Raw genomic sequence first — 14,364 nt, forward strand, 5'->3', positions numbered from 1 at the left:
CACTGGTGCACTTAGGAACTGTTTGGAAAATACATGGAGCCTGCCAAGCGACTCATTGGTTGCAGATTTTCGGATCCTTCTGTTCAAAGTGACATGATGTGGCCATTTAAGGTCATAGCTGGGCCTGGCAATAAGCCTATGATTGTCTTGCACTACAAAGGCGAGGAGAAGTAGTTCCATGTGGAGGAAACCTCTTCCATGGTGCTTACCAAAATGAAGGAGATTGCCGAAGCTTACTTGGGAACTAGCATAAGAAATGATGTGGTCACAGTGCCTACATACTTCAATGACTCACATAGGCAGGCTACCAAGGATTCTGGTGTGATTTCTGGCTTGAACGTGATGAGAATTATCAATGAGCCGACTGCTACAGCTATTGCCTATGGTTTGGACAAAAAGGCAAGCACCGTTGGTGAGAAGAACATGCTCATCTTCGATCTTGGTGGTGTTACGTTTGATATGTCCCTCCTGACTATCGAAGAAGGCATCTTTGAAGTGAAAGCAATTGCTGGTGATATGCACAGGAAATGCTAGAGCCCTGCGGAGGTTGAGAACAGCCTGTGAAAGAGCGAAGTGGACACTTTCATCTACTGCTCAAACAACCATTGAGATTGACTCCCTTTACGAAGGCATTGATTTGCTGGTGATACACACAGGAAATGCCAGATCCCTATGGAGGTTGAGAACAGCATGTGAAAGAGCGAAGAAAACACTTTCATCTACTACTCAAACAACCATTGAGATTGACTCCCTTTACGAAGGCATTGATTTGCTAGTGATATGCACAGGAAATGCCAAAGCCAAGAAATACCAGAGCCCTGCAGAGGTTGAGAACAACATGTGAAAGAGCGAAGAGGACACTTTCATCTACTACTCAAACAACCATTGAGATTGACTCCCTTTACGAAGGCATTGATTTGCTGGTGATACGCACAGGAAATGCCAAAGCCAAGAAATGCCAAAGCCCTACAGAGGTTGAGAACAACCTGTGAAAGAGCGAAGAGGACACTTTCATCTACTACTCAAACAACCATTGATATTGACTCCCTTTACAAAGGCATTGATTTCTATTCAACAATCACTCGAGCTCGTTTTGAAGAGCTCAACATGGATCTATTCAGAAAGTGCACGGAGCCTGTTGAGAAGTGCCTGAGGGATCGCTTTGACAGCCTGCAAGTCCGTGGGAGGCAAGCCCCCCCCCCTGCAAGCAGATGGTCACAAAGGCTGCCCGCAAGTCTGCCCCTGCCATGCTTTGATCTTTATTGCCTTACTTTGAGGATCCGCCACCAACAATCTTGCAAAATGGTGCTCCCTTTGCTCGTTGAGATGCAAGGGATGATGCTTTGTAGGTCATAGAGAAAGATTAGGTCATGAAGAGAAAATCATGTCAAAGAAAGAACTCCATGGAAGCTTTAGCAATGAGGAGAAAGGAAAGTAAAAGACCCCGGGTCTTAGAAAAAAAAACTGATTCCGTTGTCTCGAACTCCAATCCTCTTCTCTTTTGACAAGAAAGGCTCCAAACATGGCTTTAATTTGATGTTGACTTGTTTAAAATAGCAAGAATACCACCATTATTTTGCCAAGAACCTCCATAATGTCTTCAACTACAGCCATGGATAACTGTGGACGTCTTGCAGTTAGACTTGACACAACAACCAAGATCAATGTAACCAGATCTTCCATGAAAATTACCTTTCCTATGGATCAAAATCCATGTTTTGATACCACTTGTCAGAGAGAGAACTAGGGAGAGAGAAAGAGGAGAGAGAAGACTGCAAAAGAGAGAGAAAGACTGCAGGAAGAGGGAGAAGAAGAGTGACGAGGAGAGAGAAAGACTAGATTTAGAGAGAGAAAGATAGGAAAGAAGGGGAAGCCATAGAAGCTGTGAGCAAGAAGGGAGAGAAAGACTGTAATTGTATTAATGTGTCAAAAAGATGTGTAAAATTACATGTCCTCTCCTTTTATACCAATGTCAATGTGACATGGCATAATATCAATATTATTTACACTAATTCCTTATTCTTAGCTTCTTACATCGGATTTCTATGAGTGGCAAAATGTTGAGAGTTTCACTGGTTCTTTTAAGTGTTACCACCTCGAAATTGGTAGATTGCTCTTTGAGGGGCGTACAACTAAGTGGCTCGCAGAGGACCTTGTTTTTTTCTATGACTCCAAGTACAATTGCCCGAGGGGAGTCGAGAATATGGAACCCTTGAGTCTATGCACATATCGAATCTCAATAGCATAGAATGGCCATTGTCTAGTAGCGACATTTTGCACATGTGTAGCACAAAAATTTTAGCAGACATATTGAATTCTATATGAAGCCAAGCACCGACTCAAAGAATGTACATCTAAGCTGGTTCATACCGATTGCAATTTTTGCACACATGTTCAAGGAATATAAGGGTTTGAGATGTACCAAAAGAACGTACCTCATAAAAAACACATCAGATGATTATGTAACGAGGATTCTAGGCAAAACTTGGACATAAAAAATAACTCAGAGTCTTGACACAGTGGAGTGTCAAGTCACAATAAGAGACATGGCTTTCAGGTAAAATTTTTCTCTCTTAGTTGACTATTATGTTACTTTGGGATGAATCGACAAACTTTCCTTTCCAATTATAGGTACTTTGTCACACGACATACTTTATGCCTTGGTGCGCAGATCGGACGCAGGTAGCTCACGTAGTGAATTCCCAAAGGTCCCCAAGAACAAAGCACTCTACTTTTTAGCACAAAAATCAATGTGAAAGCAAGCACGACATGAGACAAGAGACAAATTGGGTTGAATCTCCCCCATGCCTTGTGTGAGCGCTTCACAAAGCATGTATTTAATATATATTTTCAATCTTTTTGCTCAAAAATAGCCCAATTACAAAAATATACAAGCTTTTAGCTTTTGAGTTTGCTTTCTACCAAAAATAGGAAAATAAAGCTAATGGACGGTGCCCAAAGAGTCTGGCACGCCCAATCTCAATGTCCAAATAAAAATAACATATCCAGGCGCATAAGCGCATACAAAATAATAATAAATAATCGATGTCTCTATAGACATAATCAAAATATAGGCGTGGCGCCTATCAAAATATATCCAAAGGTCGGAAACCCGCTAGACTCCAATGCTTTCCTCCGCCACTCCTGCTATCTCTACACATCAACTGAAGCATTCACAATCGTTAGTAAAATAACACAATTAAACCGACAAAAGTGAATACCTAGCAGTCTTCAGCTACATAAATAAATCAACTGGTTAGAAATAAATCCTAACCTTAATTTATTACGAGTGCGCACTCTAAACTCATAAACGTTTATTAATTTAATATGCATTTTGCGGAATCACCCGCTATGGAATCACCCATGTACACACTAAATTAATGAAACGCCCGAAAAGGACAGGCGTCCCCATCAACTTCTCGCACAAAGAATCCTCTTTGCGTATGAGCCCCGGTCATCTAAGTTTACGGAATCCACCGTAAAACCTCACGGAATCCACCGTGGAATATGGAACCTCATGGAATCCACCGTGGAATATGCCTCCTGGCATCATACCCCCGGGGTGGGATAGCAATTGACCTCAATTGCTATTAGCTCAATGTGGAGCTAACAGAGTGGGGAAAGCATTTAGGTCTCTAGCGTGCATCCATTGTGCTTCCTCTACAGGATGGTTCTTAAATTTCACGAGATATCTAGAGTACCTTCGGCCAGTTCTAGTGGTCATGTAGTCAGTGTCTATGATGGCTTCTGGTTCAAGGATTTCAGTCTCTTCTTCTAGTAAAGGTGGGTTTTCATAGACAGGGTGGATAGGTAATTGTCCTCTAAATGGTCTCAACAAACTAATATGAAATGTATTATGAATTTTCCAATGTGATGACAGTTCTAATTTGAATGCATTGTCATTAATCTTATAAATGATTCTAAATGGTCCGTAGAATCTAGGGGCTAATTTGACAACTGGATGTCTATCTACACTTTGCAGTCTACGCTTTTCTATTCTAAGCCAAACATAATCATCAATTTTGAAATTCATGGCTTGTCTTTTCTTGTTGGCTTGTTTGGTATATGATTGTTGGGCTTTAGCAATCATATCCTTGACCTCATCAAAAATAGTGTTATGCATAACAGCAATATCATCGGCACTTTGTATTCTAGTAGACAAAGATGCAACAGGTGTAGATAATCTATGTCCATAAATAACTTCAAAAGGTGCTTTCTTTGTAGATGTGTGTGGTGTATTATTATATGCAAACTGTAATAAATGTAAATGAGTATCCCATGTCTGAGGTTTAGAGATAGTGTATGCACGTAAAAGATCTAAAATAGTGCTATTTGTGGCTTCTGTTTGTCCATTTGTTTCTGGATGAAATGCAGATGAGAAATCAATCTTTGTGCCTAGATTTGCAAACAGTGTAATCCAGAAATTATTACAAAATCTAGAATCTCTATCTGAAATAATCACTTTCGGCAATCCATGGTTAGTAAAAATAGTTTTCAAAAATAACTGTGCTGCTTGTGATGCTGTTAAAGTTTTCTTACATGCAATGAAATATGCTTGCTTACTAAATCTATCTACAATTGTCCAAATCATGTCATGATTAGATTTAGTATTTGGTAAGCCAGTAATGAAATCCATAGATATATGTTCCCAAGGTTTAGATGGAATAGATAAAGGCATTAATAACCCATACTGTTTACCATGATGTCTTTTTATTCGTTGACAAATCAAACATTCAGAAACAAAATTAGACACATCTGCATCCATATGCGGCCAATAAAAATCTTCAGTTAACATGCGTAATGTAGAAATGATACCTCTATGACCTTGATATGGGGGACAATGAATTTCATTCAAAACAAAAGATCGGAATGGAATAGTAACACACAGTCTCTTTTCAAAGAACATGAATCCATCATTATATGACAATGAATCAACAGGAATGAAATTATTTTGAACTAATTTTTGCCAATCAGAATGAAAAGTAATATCCTGGTGATATGTATCTTTCATAGCAATCAAAGAATCAAAAGATATGATAGAAATGTTATGAATTGCAGGTCTTCTACTTAATGCATCGGCAACTACATTTTCTTTTCCAGGTTGGTATTGAATGATAGGATGGAAACTTTGAATGAATGAAGCCCATTTGATATGGCGGTCAGAAATTTGGGGTTGGCTAAGTAGATGTCTAATGCTTTGCTGGTCAGTCTTTATCATGAATTCTGAACCCATTAAATAATGCTTCCATTGTTTCAATGCTTGTACAACTGCTAAGAGTTCCTTGTCATAAGTGGAATATTTAAGCTCAGAGGGTTTCAGCTTAGAACTAGAATATGCTATTGGATGATTATCTTGCATTAACACAGCTCCTATTCCTGATCCGCTAGCATCAGTCACAACTAAAAAGAATGGTCTGTTAAAGTCAGGCAATTGTAGAACAGGGGCATTGGTCAATGCACGTTTGAGTAAATCAAAGGATTTCTGCTGGTTTTCAGTCCATTGATAAACAATGCCTTTCTTAAGAAGTTTGGTCAGTGGTAAAGCAAGTAATGAGAAATTACGTACAAACTTCCTATAGAAACTAGCAAGACCAAGGAATGAACGTAATTCATGTACATTTTTAGGAATAGGCCAATGCAATATTGCGTCAATTTTCTTAGGATCAACTTTTATTCCTTCTTTTGATACAATATGACCTAGATATTCTATTTCTGTCTTAAAGAATTCACTCTTGTCAGGATTTGCAAACAATTGATTTTCTTTCAGTAATTGAAAAACTAATGATAAATGCTCATAATGCTCTTTTTTCACTTTGACTGAACACTAAAATATCATCAAAGAAAACAATCACACAATATTGATATTTTAGAAAAATACGGTTCATCATTCTACTGAAAGTGGCAGGTGCATTAGTTAATCCGAATGGCATAACTAAGAATTCGTAATGGCCAAACTGTGTCCTGAATGCAGTCTTAAATATGTCGGATCTATCTAACCTCACCTGATGATATCCAGATTTAAGGTCAATTTTACTAAATATAGAAGATCCTTGCAGTTTGTCCATAAGGTCATCAACTCTAGGTATAGGATACCTATTCTTTACAGTGATCTTGTTTAATGCTCGGTAGTCAATACACATCCGATAAGTATTATTCTTTTTCTTGACTAAGAGCACAGGTGCACCGAATGGAGAACTGCTAGGTCGAATTAAACCTCTATTTAGTAATTCTTCTACTTGACTCTGGATTTCTTTTTGCTCTATTTGATTGTGCCTATATGGGGCTTTGCAAGGTGGTTGTGTGCCAGGTATTAGGTCAATTTTATGGTCTTCTGGACGTGATGGAGGTAAACCTGGTGGTAGGTCTTCTGCAAAACAATCCTTAAAATATGCAAGAAATTCCTTATGTCTAGGGTGCATATGAGTTTCTTTTGCGTGCAATTCATTCACCCAAATGAGATATGATTTAGTATTCTTGCGCAGTGCACGTTTTGCTTGAGTATGCGAAAGCAGTGGAAACATATGAGATGCATGCATACCAAATAATGTAATAGATTTTCCTTGAAAATTAATATTCATTGTGTGTGTGGAATAATCTATATTGGGATTATGTTGGTGTCTCCATGGCATTCCTAGAATAATGTCGCTAGACTGTAGTGGGACAACTAAGAAATTTCTTCTTTCAATATATGGACCAATTTGAATTTCTAAATCTTGAACTTCTTGTGTGCCATTGTACCTAGTGCCTAAAAATGCAGCTTTTATGCGATAATGCGTAGGTACTGTATGCAATTTTAATTCCTTTACCAATTTTGCTGAAATAAAGTCATGCGTACTACCGTCATCATGCAATACAGTTCTTTCTTTTCCATGCACCATACATTTCATAGTCAACAATGAATGTAAAGTAGGCATACCTGGTAAAGTGTCGGAAGTAGTAGTAGGATCATCTTCTTCTTCAGTGAAATCCGGCATATCCTCATGCTCTTCTTCGTCCATAGCTCCAAGGTAGTTGATATGTGCTGATGGCTTCTTTGAATGACAATTTGCTGCGAGATGGCCTGGCTGGTGATACTTGTAGCATACGATGGGCTTGGCTTTGGTCACATTATTTGCAATGGCTGGGAGTCTGGGTATATTTGGATTTGCTTGTTGGATAGGCTTAGGATTTGGATTGACAGTGGATGGTAATGCAGGTGGTTTAGGCCAATTCTTGCGGAAAGATGGTGAGGAAAAACGACCTGGATTAAACCTTCTGAAATTGGAATTGAATTGTTGAGATCCATAATTACCGTTTGCTTGGAATGGCTGTGGTCGTCGATCTCTTCCACGTAACTTATCTTCAGTGTCATGAGCTAAGGAGATGGCATCTTCAAGGGTAGCAGGCTTGAACATATTTACCTCAGCGTAGTAATGTCCAAGAAGTCCAGACATGTACTTCCGCTTATGTGTCGTCTCTGGTACGTCTTCAAGCATGCGTAGCTGTAGAAGTGCATTCCAGAAACGCTCTGTATACTGTGGAATAGGCTCACGGTCGCGTTGTTGAAGTAAATCCCATTGCTTGATTGCCTTCTCATGAAATTGCGGTGGAAGGAAATTTTGCATGAACTTCTTCTTAAAATCTTCCCATGTAGCAGGACATTCTATGCTCTTGCGGACGACAGTCCACCAAAGTGAAGCTCTATCTATCAGATGATTAGTAACACACTTGATTTTATCTTTCTCAGGATAAGTTTCCTCATGGAAATAGTCATCAAACTGGCTAATGAATGATAAAACAGTCTTTCCTTCTCTTATGCCATTGAAAGTGCGAAACTTGAAACTTCGTTTACTTATCTTGGATTCCTTGCGAATGGTTTGTGCTTCAAGAGTGGCGTCGATGGTACGGCGTATCAAATCTTCAGCTTGGGGTTCTTCTTTATCAGTGGACGCTCCTTGTAGCTTTGTCAATTGCGCTTGCAAGGCTTGCCTAGCTCTTCGCTCTTCTTCCAATTGCAGCATGATAAGATCCAGCTTTTGTTCCATGGTAGGCTCGGGTAGGTCGTCTTCAGCCATAGGATCATCCATAAGTGGGGTAGTCATCCTGTAAAACTCAACAAACCTTTCTCACTCAAAATCAGTTAGCGGGATGAGCGTAGCTCAAATTTGGGGTTACAAGGCTATGTATTTTTGGGTATTTTTTTCTTCAATTTTCAGAAATTCTGAAATATTTCTGTCTCTGTTTGCTGAAAGTACTTCAACGAAGTTGCAGATAGGTAAAACAGCTTGCTGCGAACAACTTTCCAGTTCTGAGTTTTTGCAAACGAACAAGTCTTCTAGGAGTTTCGAGCGTTAGTCAGTTCTGATTTAGTCTGACTTGCAGAGTTGCAGACTTAACAGACTTGCAGGGTTGTTGACTTGTTGAACTTAGCTGATTTGCAGGACTTGCAGTACTTGATCAGAGTCGACTTACGGAACTTGTCTTCTGGAGTGCGAGACCCGGAGTATGTCGACTTTATTGCTCTGTGTGACTTGCAGAAGCTTGTGTGACTTAGCTTAAGGAATTAAGCTTAAGTTTAATAAGCTTAATAACTTAAGCTTTAGGGAGATGAAGAGCCGTCAGAAAACGGCGCAATTCGTGGAGGACTTCAATATAGATTTGATGCCGTCGCGGAATTTTCGGACATCTTCAGACAGCACGTCGACAAGTTTTGGGGACTTCTTTAATTCCTTAAGCTTTGAAACTTCAAGACTAAGCTTTTTGAAGCAAAAGTTATGGCTTCTTACTGTATTATCCACGATTTTAGTGAAGAAGATGTTTGCGTGGTCCTCCGCCGACAGAGAGTGGTCCTTCGCGATCTGAGAGTGGAAACAGGGGTTCTTGATCGCCAGAAGTCTGCCTGTATCGACGGTTCGCGACGAGATTGACTGTAGAGGCCGTTTGTTCCTGGAGCTCCGCCTTTGCCCGAGATTGGTAGCGATTGGAAGCCCTTGGTCTCTGCTCCGCTCTGATACCACTGGTGCGCAGATCGGACGCAGGTAGCTCACGTAGTGAATTCCCAAAGGTCCCCAAGAACAAAGCACTCTACTTTTTAGCACAAAAATCAATGTGAAAGCAAGCACGACATGAGACAAGAGACAAATTGGGTTGAATCTCCCCCATGCCTTGTGTGAGCGCTTCACAAAGCATGTATTTAATATATATTTTCAATCTTTTTGCTCAAAAATAGCCCAATTACAAAAATATACAAGCTTTTAGCTTTTGAGTTTGCTTTCTACCAAAAATAGGAAAATAAAGCTAATGGACGGTGCCCAAAGAGTCTGGCACGCCCAATCTCAATGTCCAAATAAAAATAACATATCCAGGCGCATAAGCGCATACAAAATAATAATAAATAATCGATGTCTCTATAGACATAATCAAAATATAGGCGTGGCGCCTATCAAAATATATCCAAAGGTCGGAAACCCGCTAGACTCCAATGCTTTCCTCCGCCACTCCTGCTATCTCTACACATCAACTGAAGCATTCACAATCGTTAGTAAAATAACACAATTAAACCGACAAAAGTGAATACCTAGCAGTCTTCAGCTACATAAATAAATCAACTGGTTAGAAATAAATCCTAACCTTAATTTATTACGAGTGCGCACTCTAAACTCATAAACGTTTATTAATTTAATATGCATTTTGCGGAATCACCCGCTATGGAATCACCCATGTACACACTAAATTAATGAAACGCCCGAAAAGGACAGGCGTCCCCATCAACTTCTCGCACAAAGAATCCTCTTTGCGTATGAGCCCCGGTCATCTAAGTTTACGGAATCCACCGTAAAACCTCACGGAATCCACCGTGGAATATGAAACCTCACGGAATCCACCGTGGAATATGCCTCCTGGCATCATGCCTAGTGTTCAAGTATCGTAGATGGAGGATGCTCAAGGGTAAATGGTTGTGCCTTGATCAAGACATGCGTGAAAATGCAGCTGTGGATGTTATTGTCATTTGTGAGGGCCGCGAGCCCCAAGTGTTGCAAATGGAGGATGATTGGCCCTTGAGTATAATGCACTAGGAAATTACAATTTTAATGTAGAATCCACCTGTTAGCTTCTATTTTAAACTAGATGATAGGAAAATTCAAAGCCGAGCTGAGGATACTATTACTAGTGGGAACAGTGCATACTCTGTGTGAACGATCCACATGTTATACTGTTATACACTTCACAAAGACGTAAGTAAATCCATAACTAAATATTGTATGCGAACAACCCTTAATGGTTTAAAACTTAAGGTTTTTAAGGTAGAACAAGTTTAGTTCTTGTTTCATTATTTCATTTCACACTTTCTCTCTTCATCTCTTTATATCCACCACATCCCTCCTACCTGCTACAATGGATGCTTGCACACACTTTGATAAGTGAATCCACGAGACTATCTTTGCCAACCATGGTTACAAGATATTCCATGTTTTCTCTAAGAACTTCAACCTTGAAAGTGTGCTCTCATCGCTGGATCCTCCCTTCAGGTTTTGGAAGACTTTGTGAGCACCATTACTACATGCACACACTCTATCGAGGGATCCGATACGATTTGGGTGCCTCTGGAACAGCTCATGGTATTTCAAGCAGGGAAGAATCACCAAAAAGTGGTGAATAGGTGTTTGGCCCATGTGGATCCTTCGCACAGAGTATGCAGTGTTCCCATGGGAAGTGCACCAGGTACATCACCTTTGGATCTTGTGGAGTGTGATTGCGTATAGGTAATTTACCTCCTTGCATTGGATACATCCCTAGAGGAGGAGAGCGATGAAGATACAACTCCACATGTTGTTTCTATCACATACACGGGAGAAGAACCAATTGAAGAGCTCATAAATGTTGAAGAGGAACATTGAGTGGTCCTAGAGCAAGGGTTAGCTCTCATGGTGCCATCTTCTTCAGAATAGCCACAAGTCGACAAACCCAACCTTGCCTCCTTGACACCCATTGAAGTAGATGGTGTACGATGTTGAGATATCGAGCTCCACTCGTGATATGCCAGGGTGATCGTTGTGCATTTATGTCACCGACGTGTCAGTTTGGTACACCGCCCATGAATAATAACTACATGACAGCTATCCTTATCTACTCTAGTTCGTGGCTCAATTAGTATGCCACCTTAGTTAGTTGAGTTTGGTTTGAGACCCATATATAGGGTTCTTCTATTTCTTTGTATGAGAGTTCTTTTGGCTTACACAATGAAGAAGAGAAAACTGTTTTCAGCCTCCACCCTTGTGTGTATTCCCCCATTGTGCAAGCAAGAAAGCTACAAGTGAGACTCCTTCCTTCTCTCCCACAATCTTGACATGGTATCAGAGCCTTGTTCATGGTAAGGAGCTCAAGAAAGCAAGCCAAGCTCGCGGTGTTCTGGTAAGAGGAGCAGTGTTGCTTTCATTTTTTCTGTTTTGGGAGCAGATCTCTGCAGGCAGCACAGCTGGAAATTGCAAGAGTGCATTGTCTCAGGTTGAGACGCCCTTCGCGGTGAAGCAAGAGGGTAGTAGATGCTGCGGGCATGGGCTTTAGCCCTCGGCGACCCTATTTTTTTGATTTGAGGCCATTTCAGGGCCTGTTTTGGAGGCGGAAGTTTTCTGCATGCACTCAAGAAAAGGCGCAGTTTTATGCAGTGCAACCATTGTTCTACAAGTTGGTGAAAAGTTACTGTAGAAATTGCATCGTATGCCTGTGTGCAGAGACATTGGGAGTTACAGAATCATCCTTGTTGCCTATTGATGCAAAATCGTCACTAGGAAGTGACTGTGTGGTCAAATACCACTTTCGTCCATTTTGCAGATTTGCCTTTGTGAGGCTGAAGCTATGTTCTTTGTAGTGACAGAATTTTTTGCAGTGTTCTGTAATGGCGTCTGATTCTCTCTCACAGATTGTCACTGAAAAGCTTGACAAGAACAACTTCCAAGCATGGAAGTTTAGAATGACGAATTTCCTTATGGGAAAAGGATATTGGGAATTTGTTGCAGGAAATGAAGAAGACCAGTTCTTCCTTATGTTCCCAATCAACAACAAATGCAAGCATTTAAAGCATGGCATGAGAGAGCCAGGAAAGTTATGTATTGGCTGTCTATCAGCATTTCAGACTCTATGATTGTGTATATTCAGGATGCAAGTACGCCAAAGGAGGCATGGAGTACTTTGTCAAAAATGTATAGTACAAATACGCAAGCCAGGAAAATGCAGCTCAAGGAAGAGTTGCATAATGTGCAAAGAGAAAATATGAGCATCAATGACTACCACATGAAGGTGAAGAAGATTGCAGATGCACTTGCTTCCATTGGGTCGCCAGTGGAAGATGATGATTTAGTTTCAATGACCTTGAATGGTCTAGAAAAGGATTATGCACAATTCCGAACATCCATTTCCGTCCGTGAAAGATTTCCTGATTTTGAGGAGTTGATTGCTCTTCTAATTTCTGAGGAGCAGAGAAATGGTGGTGCATCTTCTTCAGGAGGAACTTCAAAAGAAGTTGTCTTCTACTCAAATGCTGGAAGAGGTAGAGGCAGAGGTAGAGGAGGCCGATCTGGAGGCTGTGGTAGAAAGCAGAATATGCAGCAAACTCAAGAAAACCAGTCCTATGGAGGAGGACGTGGTAACTCTAGAGGCAGGGGGAGCCAAAGAGGTCGTGGTGGATGGCAAAGAGGCCAAAATGCAAACAGCAATGTTGAATGCTACTACTGTGGTAAAATGGGTCATATGGCTAAAGACTGCTATAAAAAGCAGAATGACATCATGAATGGGAAATTACAACAAGGGAATTATGCATCTTCTAGTAGACAGGGTGATGAAAGAAATGAGCATTTGTTTATGGTACAGCACATGAACAATTCTGTGACAAGTGCAGAAGAAAGCAATGATGTGTGGTATGTTGACTCAGGTGCATCAAACCACATGACATGTCATGCTGAATGGATGGAGGATGCAAGGAAAATGGAAAAACTAGGATCTGTGGAGACTGGTGATGATACTGCACATCCTATTGTGCAGATTGGAAAAATTCCTTTGTCTATGCAGGATGGGAAAAAGAAATACCTGTCTGATATATTTCATGTCCCGAATATCACCAAGAATCTGATTTCTGTTGGTCAAATGGTTGAGCAGGGCTTGCAGGTCAGATTTAATCCTCATGGATGCTTTGTTGAGGATATGAAAAATAAAGGTCGCTTGATAGCAAAAGGAAAGAAGAAGGGCAGAATGTTTACGTTGGATGCAGACATGTCTGAATTGAGTGCAGCAATGTTTGCACATGGGACCAGTGTAGTTGCAGATATTGATACCTGGCATAAACGCATTGGTCATGTTAATGTACAGCGACTTAAATCAATGCAAGCCCAAAATATTGTTGCAGGATTGCCTAAATTCAAGGTTGCAGAAATGCATAAGGTATGTGAAGCCTGTCAGTTTGGAAAACAGGCAAGGAAACCATTTCCTAGACATGTTCAAGAGAGTAAGAAGCCATTCCAATTAATCCACTCTGATGTGTGAACTACTAAAGCGGCATCTCTTGGAGGCTGTCATTATTTTGTCACTTTTATTGATGACTATAGCAGAAAAGTTTGGGTGTATTTTATGAAAAAGAAAAGTCAAGTTTTTGGGCATTTCAAAACTCTTAAAGCTATGGTTGAAAAAGAAACAGGCCTGCAAATAAAATGCCTAAGGCCAGATGGAGGGGAAAGTACCTCTCAAATGAGTTTGCAAGGTTCCTGCAAGAGCATGGCATAAAGCAGCAATATTCATGCAGTCTTATCCCACAGCAAAATGGAATTGCAGAAAGGAAAAAAATGCATATTGGAGAGGTATCTCGTGCCATGCTCAATGAAAAAGACTTGCTAGATTTTTACTGGACTGAGGCAGTTGCTACACCAGTCTACATAATGAACAGGACTCCCACTGCAGCAATACATGGGATGACTCCAGAGGAGAGGTATACTGGTAGGAAACCAGATATTTCTCATTTGAAAATTTTTGGTTGCATTGCCTATGTTCATGTGCTAGATGAGTTGAGATCCAAGTTGGATCCAAAAGCTGAGAAGTGCATCTTTATTGGTTACTCTTTACAGCAGAAAGGTATAGATGCTATAACCCTTCTACTCGTAAGTTTACAGTGAGCAGAGATGTTGTTTTTGATGAGATGAGTAGTTGGTATAAACCAGTAAATGTGATTGATGATGTAGATGCACAAAGTGGTAATGCTGCACAAAATTCACAGCAGCAGTCACAAAATATTAGTGGACCTGGAGCGTCCTCTAGCAGTGGTTCACATTCTTCACCATGGACAGGCATATTGAGATCGGGAGAATCTTCTCAAAGCAATGTAGATAGTGGTATGCAGGT

General features: G+C 40.4%; 1 pseudogene; it reads left to right on the forward strand.

The window, feature by feature from the left end:
• The first annotated feature begins 213 nt into the window (after nucleotides 1–213).
• LOC148028832 (heat shock cognate 70 kDa protein-like) lies at nucleotides 214–8,705 on the forward strand (annotated as a pseudogene).
• The last annotated feature ends 5,659 nt before the right edge of the window (nucleotides 8,706–14,364 follow it).

Source organism: Lygodium microphyllum, chromosome 11 (assembly GCF_053477565.2).
Source record: "Lygodium microphyllum isolate KBCC chromosome 11, Lygodium_microphyllum_v1.1.10, whole genome shotgun sequence".
NCBI classification, from domain to species: domain Eukaryota; kingdom Viridiplantae; phylum Streptophyta; class Polypodiopsida; order Schizaeales; family Lygodiaceae; genus Lygodium; species Lygodium microphyllum.